Source organism: Juglans regia, chromosome 15 (assembly GCF_001411555.2).
Source record: "Juglans regia cultivar Chandler chromosome 15, Walnut 2.0, whole genome shotgun sequence".
NCBI classification, from domain to species: Eukaryota; Viridiplantae; Streptophyta; class Magnoliopsida; order Fagales; family Juglandaceae; genus Juglans; species Juglans regia.
In genome coordinates this window covers 17,265,591-17,272,814 of record NC_049915.1, presented here as the reverse complement: position 1 = coordinate 17,272,814, position 7,224 = coordinate 17,265,591, and the positions used below count along the sequence as shown (strand labels likewise).

The 7,224-nt window shown below is 40.1% G+C and overlaps 1 pseudogene; it reads left to right on the top strand.

Annotated features, from left to right (window-relative positions):
• The first annotated feature begins 1,436 nt into the window (after window positions 1–1,436).
• On the top strand, window positions 1,437–6,811 carry LOC108993058 (annotated as a pseudogene).
• The last annotated feature ends 413 nt before the right edge of the window (window positions 6,812–7,224 follow it).

Sequence of the window (7,224 nt, the reverse complement as noted above, 5' to 3'; positions counted from 1 at the left end):
GTTTTCCTTTCGTTTTATTTTACACTCGTATTGTTATAATATAATGAAATTTTTTTCTCATTAGTCACTATTCATCATCCCACACTCTATGAAAAATACTTTCATACTTTATGAAAAATACTTCCACACCCTATGAAAAACTATAGGTGTGGGGTGTGAAAGTGAATAGTAGCTGATGGATAGTAAGTCCCTAATATAATTACCATGCAATTTGAATAATAACTAAGTGCTGGGATGGCTCTTAGAATCAGCTTGTCATTTCTCATATCTATAAAGTGCTTGAAAAGTCATCTAATTATGGGTACTGTATATGTGTCCCAAGAAATATGCAGTTATATTGTTGAGATAATGAAGGTTCGCTTTCGATCGAAAGGTAGATACTTTCCAAAACGACTGATCATCCTAGCTAGCTTGGGTACTTTCCTTTTACTTTTGCTAAATAACAAATGCAGAAATTGTTTTATGCTTATATATGTTTATTATTTGGTTTTAGACTTTAATTTCTTTAGATATGTTCCTGCATATGTACATTTTGTACTAATTAGTTGGTTTGTGTAATAAATAAAATAATCTTTTTCGACGTTCTGTTTAGATGGTTTGATGGTAATTTGCTGTTATTATGCTTGGATTTCCAGGGCCAATTGGTTTTCCAGTAGTACAGTGTAAGATATTTTTGTCTCATGCATTCTAATATTACTAATGGTAAAATAGGATAGTGTAATATATTTTCTTGGCTATTTTCAGTTTATTTCTTGTGTCTCAAAGCGGACTGCTTTGATCCCCAACTGTCGCAAATTCTTATGTTTGATCAAGATGCTCTCATGTTTCAATCATATTTAATATAGAAAATCATAGATAATATTGATCTGTAGATAATAGGTAATAATTTTTTCAATTTATAGTCTTAATTCCCATAAATCATCCCGCTCATAACACCAACAACAAAAGATGAAGTAAAGAGCTGCATGCATGCAGCTTGGCATATTCAATGGATAAATAGCAATATTAATCTATATTATAAGGGGAATTAGTTTATATAAAAATAATCTAAAATTGCAAGTAATTCTGTAATTAACTATTTATCCTTAATTTTTATTTTAATAACTAATTATAACTTGTAAGTAATATGGTAAGTTATAATTTTATAAATTATAAATTGACATATTCTTTTTTTAAAAAAATAACTAAAAAGGTTGATCTTTTCCTTTAGCTGAGGGATCACAAACGTACGTAGGATTTCTACTTCCGAGAAAAAACCTACGGGAGGTAGACTTTGTTAAGGATTATTGGAACTGGGGCAACAAATCCTCTGACCTGTGGTCCGTACGTCCTCCCTTCCTTATATATATTCGATCGTTCGTAGAAATTGATTAATTTGTAAATCAATCCTCTGTATTCGTATTTCGTAGAGATCAAGAAGTTCTGATAGACCGCTAATCAGCAGTAAAAGTAGAAGCAGAGGATACAACAAGTTTGAGAGATTGAAATCCAAGGATTTCAAGGCCATGGCGAACAAGCAGAATGTCGTCATGAGCACGCTGGACAAAGCCAAGACTCAGCTATACCACGTCACCGCTGTAGTTATCGCTGGCATGGTGTTCTTCACCGATTCCTACGATCTTTTCTGCATCTTCCTCGTAACGAAGCCGATCACATATATTATCACATTGTTGAAGCATCCAGCCTGGCATCCACGATACAAGGCACATTGCAAGGAATCTCCAAGTCAGCAGCATCTCTAGAACCTTCAGGAATAACATCGAACAAGTTGTGAATTTTGTTTCTTTGTAAAATCTGTTGTAACGGCCTTGGCAGAGCACTATAACAAACTCTGCCAAGCACCACCTCATTGTATGCACGCCTACTGCTTGCAGTAAGGTCTAGGACAGCTCACAACAGCTCATTATTTGTGTATATATACATCACTGTTATACAATCAAAAATCATGAATGAAAAGTGAAAATATTTCCTTGCAAAAGCTTCTCTGTTCTCTAGTCTTTACATGGTAACCTGGCTCTGATACCATGAGCTACATGATATTTCGTCCGAAAGATCCATCTGCAACCAATAACATTCTATGAGGGGGGAGGGGGGACAAGTGACCAAGTTTTGTTTTGTAGAAGAGCTTGAAATTCTTTGTTCATAGCATCACTCCAGGCAGGGTAGCATGAGGCAACTGTGTAGGAGAGGGGGTCTTAAAGAATGTCAGTAGTCAAGAGAAGGCACTACCGTGGTGGTGGGTAGGGTATTTGGCCATGGGAAAATGATTTGGGACGTGAGTTATTTGTTTTAGAACGTGTGATAATGGGAGATCTTGGAGGTGCCGGTAGTGGGTTGGGAGGTTGCAGAGGGTTAGGGTTGGAGGCTGTCGAGTAGGTTGGTGCAGAAGGGGAATCGGTTTGAGAAGACGAGGTGAGGATTGGGTCATGCGATGGTGAGATTGGATCATGTGATGGTGGACTTAGAATTGGGTTTGTGTTGGGTAAGTGTTGGGATGGGTTTCGGTCCAAAGAGTGAGATGTGATGATGGGAAGTGAGATGTGGGTGGGTTGAGTGTGATTTAAGTCTGGTTTGATAGACTTTAAATAAGGAAATGAATTTTCGTTGAATATGACATCTCTTGATATGTACATCCTGTTGGTTTGAACATGAAGACATTTGTAACCTTTGTGAATTGGACTGTACCCAAGGAATACACATGAAAGTGAGCTAAAATGTATTTTGTGGTTGTTATAAGGTCAGAGATTTGGCCAACATTCGCTGCTAAAGATTTTGAGGAAAGTATAATCTGGTTTTTTTTTAAGATTAAAAAATGTGGTGATTTGTTTTGAACGGATGGTGATGGAAGGAGATTAATGAGGTGTGATGCAGTGTATAAAGCATCAGACCAGAATTTGTATGGGAGGGATGCCGTGGCAAGGAGAGCTAAACCCGTCTCAACAATATGACGGTGCTTTCACTCAACCACACTATTTTGTTGGTGAGTATGTGGGCAAGAGAGTCAGTGAGTAATTCCTTGAGATTTAAGAACATTTGTGAGGGACCGAAATTCACCCCCCAATTGCTTTGGACAGTTTTGATTTTTGTATCAAGTAGTCTTTCAACCAATTTTTGGAACATTAAAAATGTAGATGTTGCATCTCCCTTAGAGGCTAGAGGATAAAACCAAGTATATCTACTATAATCATCCACAAAAGTGATATAGAAACGAAAACCATCATGTGATATATAAGGGGAAGGTCTCCAAACATCTACAAAAATAAGTTCCAATGGTTCAGTTGACCGATTAACAGAGTGGGAAAAGGTAAGTTGCCGACATTTGGCAAGTGGACAAGTAGAACAAAAAAAGCTAGGCTTAGTGGGAACAAAAGGCAAACACTTGGTGTGCAAAATGTTTGAGACTAGCCTAAGTGAAGGATGGCCGAGGCGATGATGCCATTGACCGATTGTAGTCCTTTCACCAACAAGAGCCACATAGGAGTTTTCGGGAATGGCTGGAGGAAAATGATAGAGCCTGTTATGTGTTGGACCTTGAAGTAGAAGACTTCCCGTTTGTTTGTCCTTCACACAAAAAAAAGAGTCATGAAATTCGAAGAAGACATGATTATCTTTGCAACACTGATAAACAAAGATTAAGTTTTTGGTGATTTGTGGAACATGGAGCAAATTTCGTATGAAAATTTTTGTAGAGGAAGTTGAGAGTTGAGAATCACCAATGTGAGTGATGGGTAGGCTAGATCCATCACCAACTTAGATTTGTTCAGGTCCCAGATAATGGTCAGCATTGATGTTGAGATTGTTGAGGTCGGATGTGAGGTGATTTGTTGCCGCAGAGTCGGGATACCAATTCTGATCTAAAGGAGATTGAGAGGTGGTGTAGTGAGTTGAGAAAGAACGAGGTGGTCCGTGTTGATATGCTTGATCAAATCGATGTAGACACTGCAAGGCAACATGTCCTACTTTGTTGCAGACTTGACAAGTAGGCTTAAAGGAAGGTTGAGATGAGTTTTGATAGGAGTTGAAGGATCGACCCCCATGGTTGCGACCATTTCAGCCATTGTTTCTTCCACCCCAAAATGGGTTACGTCCACCACGAGAGAAGGAATGTGTGGTGAAATTTACAGAGGGGTTGGGAAGGATGCCTTGCTGACTAGAGTGTAGAGAGATTCTGCTTTCAAGAGTTAGGAGATGATTAAAGAGTTCAGTAGAGCTGATAGGAGTTGCTCTTGTGGTGACCGAGATCACTAAGGAATCGAACTCAGAGTTGAGTCCGTTGAGAAGGTAGGAGTCCACCTCGGAATCACAGAGAGGTTCTCCAGCTGCTGTCATGGTGTCTGAAAGCAAGCGAACTTTTTTATAGTAATCGGTAATCGAGAGAGAGCCTTTTTTTAGATTAGTGAGTTGATGCCTGATTTGAAAATTTTTTGCTTAAGATTGGGAAGTAAACATGGCTTCTAGAGTGACCCAGAGGTCCCGAGATGTACGAGAAGAGATGACTTGGGCTAGGATGGTTTCAGTATGAGAAGAGAGAAGTGTACTCAAGAGTAGTTGGTCAGTCCGACGCCACTGAAGATACTCTGGACTGGTTTGTGGAAGAGGAGAGGTAGATGGAGAAGGTGGGACAGATTTGAAGGGAGATGGTGGTGGAGTGGAACCATCGACAAAATGAAAGAGTTCTTGACCATGGAGATATGGTATGATTTGAGCACGCCATAGCAGATAATTTTCAGAGCTTAGTTTTACTGATACTACATGAGAGAAATTATTTGAGAGTTGAACGGAAGGAGGGGAGTTTTTGCTAAGAGAGGAGATATCGCTAGCCATTTGGGAAGAAGACATTAGTCTAGTGTGTGCTATGATACCATGTAAAGACTAGAGAACAGAGAAGCTTTTGCAAGGAAATATTTTCACTTTTCATTCATGATTTTTGATTGTATAACAGTGCTGTATATATACACAAATAATGAGCTGCTGTGAGCTGTCCTAGACCTTACTGCAAGCAGTAGGCGTGCATACAATGAGGTGGTGCTTGGCAGAGTTTGTTATAGTGCTCTGCCAAGGCCGTTACAACAGATTTTACAAAGAAACAGAATTCACAACTTGTCCTGTGTTATTCCTGAAGGTTCTAGAGAGGCTGCTGACTTGGAGATTCCTTGCAATGTGCCTTGTGTCGTGGATGCCAGGCTGGATGCTTCAACACACGTCAAGGGATCATCGAAGCCCGCTAGTCTGCCGCCTAACGTCGTCCCCGCTATTAATGGAGTTGCATTCTCCGGAACCTTAGCTGGGCAGCTTTTTTTCGGTTGGCTTGGTGATAGGTTGGGTTGGAAGCGCATCTATGGCATCACGCTCTTGCTTATGGTCGTGTACTTCTTTGGTTCTGGGCCTTCGTTTGGGAGCCCCCCAAAGGCGGTGATAGAGACTTTGCGTTTTTTCAGGTTCTCGCTAGGGTTTCGTATTTAGTACTTGTCATTATCTGTTGTTGTCCACCTTTGCTCATGATACTAAAGCACACTTCTTATTTGTTTTTTCAGGTTTTGGCTGGGGTTTGGTATCGGTGGAAATTACCCGCTCTTTGCAACGATCATGGCTGAGTATTCAAACAAGAGAGCTTGGGGGGCTTTCATTGCTGCAGTTTTCGCTATGCAAGGGTTTGGAATTCTCTATGGTGGAACTGTGGCTATATTAGTTTCTACCATCTTTCGTGATCTATTCTAGGCCAACCGTGATCTATTCTAGGCCAACGCTTACTCCGTCGATCCTGGCGGATCCACTGTCCCTCAGGCAGACTATCTATGGCAGATCATTCTCATGTTCGGCGTAGTGCCAGCTGCTTTGACATTCTATTGTCGCATGAAGATGCTGGAAACCCCTCTTTACACTGCCTTAGTTGCCAAGAATCACCAGAAAGCATGCCAAGTAGTGATCCGCCATTGAGATTCAATGGCTCTTTCACTGCCTCTTTCACCTCTGTCACTACTTGAACATTGAGATTCAAGTAGTGACGGAGGTGAAAGAGGAGGATTAGAAGGTCGTGGTGGTTGATCAAAGAAGTAATTCTTTCGGGTTGTTCTCCTCAGAATTTATTGCTCGCCATGGGCTACACTTGTTGGGATCGACAATGACATGGTTCTTGTTGGACATTGCATATTATAGTCAGAATCTGTTTCAAAAGGAAATTTTCAATGCAGTTGGTTGGATCCATTTTGCAAAAAACACGAGCGCCCTTGACCAGCTCTTCAAGATTGCAAGGGCTCAAACCTTGATTGCTCTCTGCGGCACTGTTCCTGGATACTGGGTCACAGTTGCACTCATCGATCATATCAGACATTTTGCCATTCAGCTAATTGGATTTTTTTTCATGTAAGTTTTCATGTATGCCCTAGCCATTCCTTACCAGCACTAGACACAGAAGGCAAACCGTATTGGCTTTGTGGTAATGTATGCGCTAACCTTTTTCTTCGTCAATTTTGGGCCAAATAGCACTACGTTCATCGTACCCGCAGAGATCTTCCCTGCAAGGCTTCGATCAAGTTGCCATGGTATTTCGGCTGCTTCAGGGAAAGCTGGTGCAATTGTGGGAGCTTTTGGGTTCTTATATGTATCACAAATCCAAGACAAGTCGAAGGCTGATCCGGGGTACCCTACTGGAGTTGGAATGAGAAATTCCCTCCTTGTGCTCGCTTTTGTCAATGTGCTTGGGCTATGCTTCACATTTTTGGTGATCTCGAGGTCGAAGGGAAAACCGCTGGAGGAAATGTCGAGGGAGGGAGAAGCTGGAGGAGAAGAGCATGAACCCTACAAAGTTTAAACAGTTAACAACGATTTTTGTCTTGCAAAAAGCCTAATCACTTCATGTAGTGCCAACTAATTGATTAGTTAGTTTGTCTTCTTCTTCTTCTTTTTTTTTTTTCAATGAGCATTGATAAAATAGATCTTGATTTTAATTTGTTTGTCAGCTTGGTTTGATTAGCTACCTACATGTTCTTGTGATAAAATAGAGCCTAATCACTCATCTTCTTGTGATATTTATGTAATTTTGACTAAATTTTGCAAAATATAATTTCGAGCTTTGATTTAAGGAATGTGTTTGCGATTGGCTCCGTAAGATTATATAGAATAAGTGATGCAGGATATATAATACAGATTCTGTTTTGTCTATTTCACTTAAAATATAGTATGGACTCTATTAGTAACAAGTAATTAAATACGTACTGTATATGT